At 43.7% G+C, this 8,932-nt stretch overlaps 1 long non-coding RNA gene across 2 annotated transcripts; it reads right to left on the minus strand.

The window, feature by feature from the left end:
- Positions 1–464: 464 nt before the first annotated feature.
- On the minus strand, positions 465–8,484 carry LOC143403962 (uncharacterized). Of its 2 annotated transcripts, none has more exons than XR_013091907.2 (3): positions 8,171–8,484; positions 1,712–1,938; positions 465–1,629 (listed from the first exon to the last, which is right to left on the minus strand). It is a non-coding gene; the product is annotated as an uncharacterized LOC143403962 (long non-coding RNA). The 2 variants fall into 2 exon arrangements; XR_013091908.2 differs by having other exon boundaries at positions 465–1,173; positions 1,334–1,938.
- Between the last annotated feature and the right edge of the window lie 448 nt (positions 8,485–8,932).

Consider the following 8,932-nt stretch of genomic DNA (forward strand, 5'->3'; position numbering starts at 1 on the left):
ATGCTGGGGCTGAAAAACTAGGTGGTCAAGCATACATGTCAGGTAGGAAAATTAATGAATGCATAATTTGATTGTGTACTGAGTGTCCCAGGTAGTGCTTCAAATTTTTTTCTAATTTTGTTACTAGTAGATTACCTCATCAAAAGAAGGGGACTCACTATATGTGATTTTCAGGCCCAAGGGCAAACAAACTGAGTGAATGCAACATTTTCAAAACCCCCCCACCCCAAATCCCTATTCTGTTTTTTATAATTATGTGCTTTGTACTATTACCCATACCCGATTATATTCTCTTCTACTTGTTGGAATTCTTCCATTAAGAAACTCTTTTATTTTAAAATGTATATTGTAGTATTTTATCCGTGTTATACAATATTCACTTTTGTGTGAATATATTTTATTTAACTAAAAAAGATTCACGTATTTTTTATTACTTTTTATTCATTTGTATGTTTCTATGATTTTTACACACATTTCACCTGCCTCTTCCAGATTCAGCATATTAACCTCTGATGGAATTTTGACAGTTTGCCTCACTCCACTGTACATCCACCCATGGACAGTCAGATTACCACTTGGTGGCCATCAGCAAATATAGTAGTCACTTACAGAATTCGGAGAGAATTTGTCTAGGACAGATAACCAAGAATACAACTATACCATGGAAAATGCATAACCCAAAGGTTACTGAGCATTGTCAGATAGTTCTTTAGGATAGCTGCTACATTTATATTTCAACAAGAGTGCAGGGTTATTCTATGCACAGCTTCCCCTCATACTTGGAATGACACCATATTCTAATACTTTTCTGTGGGCAGCTTGCTTCTGAAGAGGGCAGCTCTTGCACTAATTTCCATTCAGGGTGTTCTCATTTCTCACATTTTCTCACATTCTCTTTTAGACAGTGATTTTACTCTTTGTGCATGTTTCACCTTGGAAGTTTGTGGTTTTTCCTTTTTTTAAGTGCTCTTTCATCCAAAATGCTCACATAAATATCCTTTGTTCTCTTCTATATGTGTTTATTTCATTAACATGGATACAGGGAGACAAGCCAGGATATTTGCCAATCCTTTCTGGGAACAGGAGTAGAGTTGGGCGCCTTAGTCTACCCTGTGGGTAGGGCCTGAGAGTGGTGGTGCTTCATGGGTAGGGAAAGAACCGGGAAAGTAGACCCTGAAACCGAAGACAAAAGAGTTGCTACACAGCTAAATCCAGAAAGGAAGTTTTTTCAAGTAAAAGGCTTCAATCTGAACCAGACCCTACTTCCACCGTAATCCCACTTCCACTGCTGCTCAGAATTTGATGCTGACTTTAGGACCATAATTGCACTTACCTCTTTAGATACCATGCACATGAGCTAAAGTTCTGGACTAGTTTCCCAACCCATGAGAGAGAGAAGAGACCTTCTGTAGGTAGGATGCATAGGTCAGAATCAGCATCTGTCATTCTTCAGTCTAAAGTGGTAGAGGCTGCAGAACTGGTAGATGCCAGAAACGCCACTCAGAAGGTACAGGCACCAAGTTCCAGTGTTTTCCCAGGCCAGGTTCACAGGGCTGCCAACTGTTGCATGTCTCCGAGGCTCAGAGCTGTTAAGTAAGTGAGACTTCTGATCCTGCTCGTCACCACCGTCTGCATGAACAGAATACAGGAGACTGGTCAGACAGGACTGCTGGATTCACAGACTTCTTGATTGCCTTCTCCACAATCCTACCCTGCATGGCTGCTCAGAGGGCCTCCTGCCCTCCAAGAGCTCCTTTCACTCCCAGCCTGCACTGGCTTCCTGCTCCCCTCACATGGCTGCTTGCTGGGGCTCCTGCCGGTCCAGAAAGGAGCTTTCCCCGTTGGGTCCTCTGGAGGACCTTCACTGGCGCTCTCCAACCTACTCATCCACAGCGATATTCCTTTCATGTCCACAGCGAAATTCTCCAACGCACACAACTGTAAAGTGAACAAACATCATACATTTCAGAACATTTCTCTTGGGAACGTGACCGAAAAAATCAAATCAATGTTTAATGCAATGATTTGAAGTTGATTTCCTGGATTCTTTTCATGAGATGAATTAAACTGCCACGAGGCCCTTCCTGAAGCGGAAGCGGCGCAGGCGCGGAAGGCGCAGGCGCGGAAGGCGCAGGCGCGGAAGGCGCAGGCGCGGAAGGCGCAGGCGCGGAAGGCGCAGGCGCGGAAGGCGCAGGCGCGGAAGGCGCAGGCGCGGAAGGCGCAGGCGCGGAAGGCGCAGGCGCAGGTTTGGGCCCTCTTCTCCCGCCCCTCTGCCTACTCCCACTCCTGTGCACCTGCACCTATGTGCACACTGTGGACAGTGGCCCTCAGAAGGAAGGATTTGATGGTGCCCGTGCTCTACTGGCAGGGTCACATCAGTACCTACGTGGCCCTAGCCCTGCTTTTACATCAGTCCTTTCCTCCATAAGAGAAAAATCATATCTTATGGCTGTGTTGATTTAAAGGCAATGTTAAACTTTTATATCATGAAACATTTTCTTTGAACTTGGAGTTTTTGTTTTTCCCCCTTTATTTTTACCCCTCCCCTCGTTGTGGCTTTTGAAATATTTATTTGCGTGTGGCTTCAAAAGTACTGTGAGGCCCCAGCTAGACTCTGGTGGATGAGTCCGTTCTGGTTGGTCACCTATTCATTCCAGGCTGAAGCAAGGTGAATTCTAAGGCCTCTCAAATGTCATCGGTGCATCTTCAACACAATTTGGCAATGAGGGCGATGAGGCAAGGATTCCATTATTGCCAAGCAGTTAAGTTGTACTCTCTTTTTTTGCTTTAAACCCTGAGCTTTTGGCTCTTGATTTAAGCTCTTACTCTGAGTCCCTAGGACTCTCCAGTGCAGGCCTGCATCTTGAGCCTAGTTCAGCATAAGGAGGAACACATGTGGCAGGAGTTCACGTTTGGTGGACCCTTTTATTGGGCAAGCCACAGAAAAAAGCAGGAAACAAAGTGAAAAAGAAACTTGTCACATACTGTCTGAACAAACACAGAAGTGTTCCTGGAACATCCTATCTCCAGCTGAGGGTCTCTGGGGGAAATGGTGAGGATCCCAGAGGCCAAAGGTGGGTGACTGAGGCAGGCGGGCTTGTGGCCTGGTCCCTAAAGTGCCTGAGTATCTGTCTTGGGGGTACTGGAGGGTGAACTAGTGCTTCTGGGAAATAGTGCTTCTCACATTCTGAGAAGCTATTGAGGAGCTGTATATTTTCAAAACATTCATGCATATAAAACAAGTGAAACTATGAGATACATACCATTGTTTCACTACCTTGCCATCACTTAATAAGTTGCAATCATATCGTGATATTTTGTTCACCAATTTCATATGTCCTGATTTGGATTCATAATATTTTACTTCTAATGCCTTATTGCCAGCTATTGCCCAATTTAAATGTTTTGATTGTGATCATCTTTAGCTTGTAGGGGTGTGTGTGTGTGTGTGTGTGTGTGTGAGAGAGAGAGAGAGAGAGAGAGAGAGAGAGAGAGAGAGAGAGAGCGCGCACACTAGAGAAACAGAAAGATGTACACTGACCAAAAAGTTAACATTTGGGCTTAAAGTATAGATGTATTCTAAATTTAGGTTGCTTCCTTACATTTCCCTTTAAAATACTACACCCACTGCCATCCTACTTATGTTGTCAAAGTGTAGTTTGCCCTACTAAGTGGGGATAAATCATTAAAACAAAATAGAATATATTCTAAAGCTTTTCTTTGTAATTTTTAAATAGATTTTATGCATATTGTTCAGTCTTTTTCAAACTGTAAAATTCTGTCTGAGAAAAGGTCTACTTAGTTATAGACAAAGTAAAACAAGTGCAATTTTTCCTCCGTGTTTGTAAATGTAGCCTCTGTCACGTGAATTGTTCCTTGGTAAGTTTTCTTCCCTTCCCTTTGCCAAGCATTCTAAATTCTAAAGAAAGGTTGCACCTAACTTACCACTATGTTCACTGCTATGTTGCCTTTCTTTAGATTGATGAAACCTAGATCATTTGGTGACCTTCAGATTACATCAGAATATGGAATGCACCTCCTAAGTCTTCACTTTTGTGCATCACAAACATGTAAATTGCTGTGAGATCTAACTTGCAGAAAAGTAATCAGTGTGGCTAAAGAAATATAGGAACTATTCCCAGGAGGTTCATGTTGGTTGGAACATTCTAAGGAGGGAAAACTGTGAAGCAGACAGATGCCCTGGATGAAGATCACCCCCATCACACCTTCTTCCTGCCCGTTGCTCGCTACACCTCATTTCTCTCCCTTTACAACCCCATTCATGCACCTGAGTTCCCTGAGGTGGTCTTTCTGGGAATGATGTCCACACCCCAACTTCTCAGGTGCCAACCCTTGAGTAAACCTGATTGTTCCTGAACTCTTGATTTCCAAGTATTTGCTTACCAGGGGTGAGAACCTGGACTTGGATGTGGTAACACATTCAGCTTTAACAATTTGAGTTCACTGGGGACCTGTATCTGCATCCTTCTCATGCCATACACTCACTTCTGAAGGGCCCATCCAGTCCCTTGTCCTGAAACACCAAACAGAAGAGTAAATCTATCCCCCCACATGAATCTATTCCCCCAACTCAAGCACTGATACTCCAAAAATGGATTCCTTTTTCTGTACTGAACACCAGCACTGGATGCACTCAGACAACTCAACACTAAGCCTACCCTCTGTGTGGATTCCCTGTGTTAGATAATGATACCCAGAAATGTTACAGTAACTCAGAAATCTAGGATGAATGTTCCCTCCCTCCCTCTCTCATTCTTTTTTTATTGGCATCCTTTTTCCTATTCTCCCTTTGAACTTCCCCACCTCCTTCGCCATAATCCTAACTCTAGTTCTATCCAGAGACTGAACCCTTCATGCCATATTACTTATCACTAGTTTTTTAAAAAATGAGATATTACAAATTTCAAGATAGGGCATGGAAATAGAAAGAGAGAGGGAGAGCGAAAGAGAGAGAGAGAGAGAGATTGATTTTCAATGAGTTCACTGCTTAGGGTCATACTAACAGATATGTCCCACATCCCTGAATATATTCTGAAATTTTCACTTATAACCCCATCTGGCAGTTTACCAGAGCCACCATATCTAGCTTATGTGTGAACTTTCTAGACTTTGAACATTGGCCAATCCAGAAGCAACAAGTGAACTGTCCCATTAGTTCCCAAATTCCCCATTTTGCATTGTAATGTCTCTCTTAACTATAGCCAATGTAAGCTAAATTTAAAATGATTCTTGCTTTCCTTCCTTACATTTTCATGATAAGAATACTTTTGGCTCTTAGGCCTGGTATACATATTTCTAACCACACTATACCCTTGCTGCTGGTAGTTGTGGAACTTACCTTAGGACCTGCCCCTTTTCTGGCTAGCATCTGGCATGGCCTAATGTGGACAGTGATTTCAGGGAACCCTCAGTTTAGAGAGGTTTTTTAAATATCACTCTGTATGTACGCATTCCCTTTTCTAGGAGGAATGATGTTAGCATTCACTGTCCTCAGCACATGTTCCTCACTAACACTCACACCAAAGTTTGGTGAAAGAAGAAATTCTCACTAGGTTCTTAGTGGTTCACATTAATGTCATAACATTCACGAACTCAAGATGCCTTGCGTAATCTGAACTCAACTAGGCCCAGCTTCATGCTGTCCCTATGCACTGCTGCTTTCCTTTCACAGGAGAGACGCACAGTTTTAACCCAGAGCTGGGTGGGCTCCTGGTATCAGTAACTGAATACAGCCCTAGATTATTAGAAACAACTGTAGCCAAAATAAAAGTAGCACCAGGAAGCGGACACTATGTGGAAGGATCAGGAAGAAATCTTCCATAAGTGTATTGGGAGTGCCACTCAGGGAGCTCCTCATCACTCTGTAGGGACTAGAGAATCAGGGTACTTAAAATCCCTCCATGTCTTCTAGAGAGCATCTCAAAGCAAAGTCCTTTCAGCTGCAACAAGGATGCAAAACTGACACTAAATGGTCAGGGGAAAGGGTGAATTGTCAATCCAGGAGACCAGTGGAAAATGCTCTCTCTTTGGCTGATAGAATAAGGTAACACACTGGAGTTCTCTATTGAGACAAGAGGCAGCATGAAGAATTGTGCACTTTCTATCTCAGTGCTACTGACCCTGGGGAATGTTCTCTTTTACTTGCTGCTCATTGGTCGCCATGGTCTTTGTTTTCACCTGAAATACCAGGCCCAGGGGTGATCACTATTACCTCAGTATTGAGCCTCAAATTGACATTTGAAAGAAGGAGGTGGAGATCCTTGCTATGGTTTGAATGTATCTCTGAAAGCTAATTCATAGCAATCTGAATCCCCCGTGCAACAGTATCGGAAGGTGGGGCCTTAAAAACGTGATTAGACCAGCAGGGCTCTGCCTCCATGAGTGGCTTCAGTGCCCTTTACAAAAGGGCTTTCAGTAGTGGGCCCTTGAACACTTGTTCCTGTGCCTTTCCATCATAGGACAAGGTAGCACAAAGGTCCTTGGCAGTCACCTGCACCATGTTTTTACTTCCCTGACTCCAGAACTCATAGAAAATGTGTTTTTTCTTAATAAATTGCCTGGGTTCCTGAGATTCTATTATAGTGACAGGAACCAAATAAAAACAATTGTTATAATTAGGAGTTTTCCTAATGAAGAGGATTATGAAAGAAGGTCAGGATATGCCACCCTCAATATATGCCACTTTGGCATAAGAATTATTTTGAACTAAAGACATTTGAGTTTCTGAAATCTCTTTTTATACCTAAAAGTAGGGCTTTACCAAATAACTTCATCATCATTAGTACTCACCCCAGGAACAATTACATCTCCCTCTGATGAGAGAATTTGCCACCACACTCAAACAGACATTCTCTACAAACTATCTTAACTCCCTATTAAGGTGATTGTAAGTTCTCCAATTTCACCACTCCTTTGGAGTAATTAGTTCTTTCTGTGATGCCTCCATACACACAAAACTTAAAATTCATAAATCTGTTATGCCTTTGGTCCTGTTCAGCTGTTTCCAAATTAATTCACAGTCCCAATGATGGCCATTGAATCTACTAAGGCAGCTGAAAAGCTTTTCTTCATTTTCCTGGAAAGCACGGACATGTATTATTACTCTCTCTCTAAGACATTACTGCATAGCTTCTGAGCCGTGTCCACACTTCCCACAAGGCTCACCTGTGCACATTGCTATGCTTCCAAACTTCCTTGCTGCATTTTTGTTTCAAATGTTAGAGAACATCTGTTGTGTGTCACCTTCTTTCAGTCAATAGTATCTAACAAGCCTTGTTATTATGCTGCATATCTTGGGTGAAGCTTTCCTTAATGAAATTTTACAGACATATCTGTCTCTGTTTACATTTTGTTTCCTCTTTCCAGTGACAAACGAGGACAGACACTGTGAAAAGCTCCTTAGCACATGTTTTTCTGTGCCCTACTGGACCTGGGGAGTTGAACCATGGCCTGGCACCTACATAAAGCTGACATTGCCAGCCTGCCCAGAATGTAGCCAAATTCAGACTGCAAAAGACTTAGGGTCTCCTCTTGAGGAATATGCCCTTCCCATAATCAGTCTCTGGCCATTTTCAATGGCACACACCACACTGGAATTAGACTGAATTTCAAGGCCTGAAGTAGCTGTGATGCACACTCACTCCTTCAGGGGAGTAATTCCTACCAAACTCCTCTTTAGATTCCTAAACTGGAGTTGGTCACCCTTAACACTAGAGGTGCTAATTCCAACATTTCTGCTAAGATGCAAGGCTAAGGTGGAGGGGATATGTTGGGGGTTTAGCTCAGTGCTATAGCACTTGCCCAGCATGCCTCAAGTACCTAGGTTCAATCTGCAGTACTGCACAGTGTGAATGAATGAAGTAGGCAAGGGGTGGGTGAGTAAGTAATAGGACTGATGGGCCTCCAGTTTTGCTTTAAACAGCTCTCTGCCCTGGCCTCTTGGTCCTGATAAGGTGGCCTGTAAGTTTTCCTGTGGGGACAAGGCACTTCTTCTTCCATTCTCCAGACCCACAGCAAAGGAGGCAATTGGAGATGCTTCAAGTACCAGAGAGGGTTTTGGCTAGGGGAGGAAATGGTAGGATAGTGGGGGAAGACTGTAGTAACCAGCTTGAAAGTAGGTGAGATAAGAATCCAAAAGGGATCCACTTACCTCTCTGGGACACCGTCCCCTCCTGCAAAAACCCCGGGTTCATTTAGGAAGAGGATGGAATTGATTTGATGGGACCAACCAGAGGAGTGTGGAAGATCTTAAAGGCTGCTGGAGATGCACATGTTGGAGTCTGCAGTCTCTGTGGGGTATCCCTTCCAGTAGTGCAGAAGCATAAAAAGTGGTGGGACAGAGCAATTTTCTTCTATGCAGTAGCGCCTCCATACTTTCTAGCAAAAAGTAATTCAGAGGCATCAGTCTTACTTGAAAAGTGAGTGGAGAGGGAGGATTCAAGTGTTTGAAACTTTGCCACCATTGCAACATCTCAAGACTGGAGAAGCCCTCCCTCAATGACTCATTTAAAACGTTAATTTGACAGAACCCCAGCTAAGTAATTCGGGAGCCCTAGATTGAAGGTTTGGGGGCAGAGTTTCCTTTCGCAAAGAAATGAGTTCCCCTGACTCACCTTAAAAGCGCTGAGGTGTCTATAAAAGGAGAGGGGCCCAGACCAAGACCGAGGGGTGGCATGCAAGGAGGGCCCAGCACTGCTTCCTGCTAGCAGAGCTGTTGGTGTTCCGGATACCTTACTTTTCCCTTAGACCAGCCGGATCCGTTCCCACCTCAGGGGCTACTCAGCCTGCTGTTAGTTGCTGGCGACTTCAGTAATTGGGGGCCCATATTTCGCCAAGAAAAAGAAAGGTTTTGTTATATTGGAAGCGCGGGTTTGGGGACAGCCAGTGGGAGTGGAAATCTCACTAGCCGCAT

Source organism: Callospermophilus lateralis, chromosome 1 (genome assembly GCF_048772815.1).
Source record: "Callospermophilus lateralis isolate mCalLat2 chromosome 1, mCalLat2.hap1, whole genome shotgun sequence".
Taxonomy (NCBI): Eukaryota; Metazoa; Chordata; class Mammalia; order Rodentia; family Sciuridae; genus Callospermophilus; species Callospermophilus lateralis.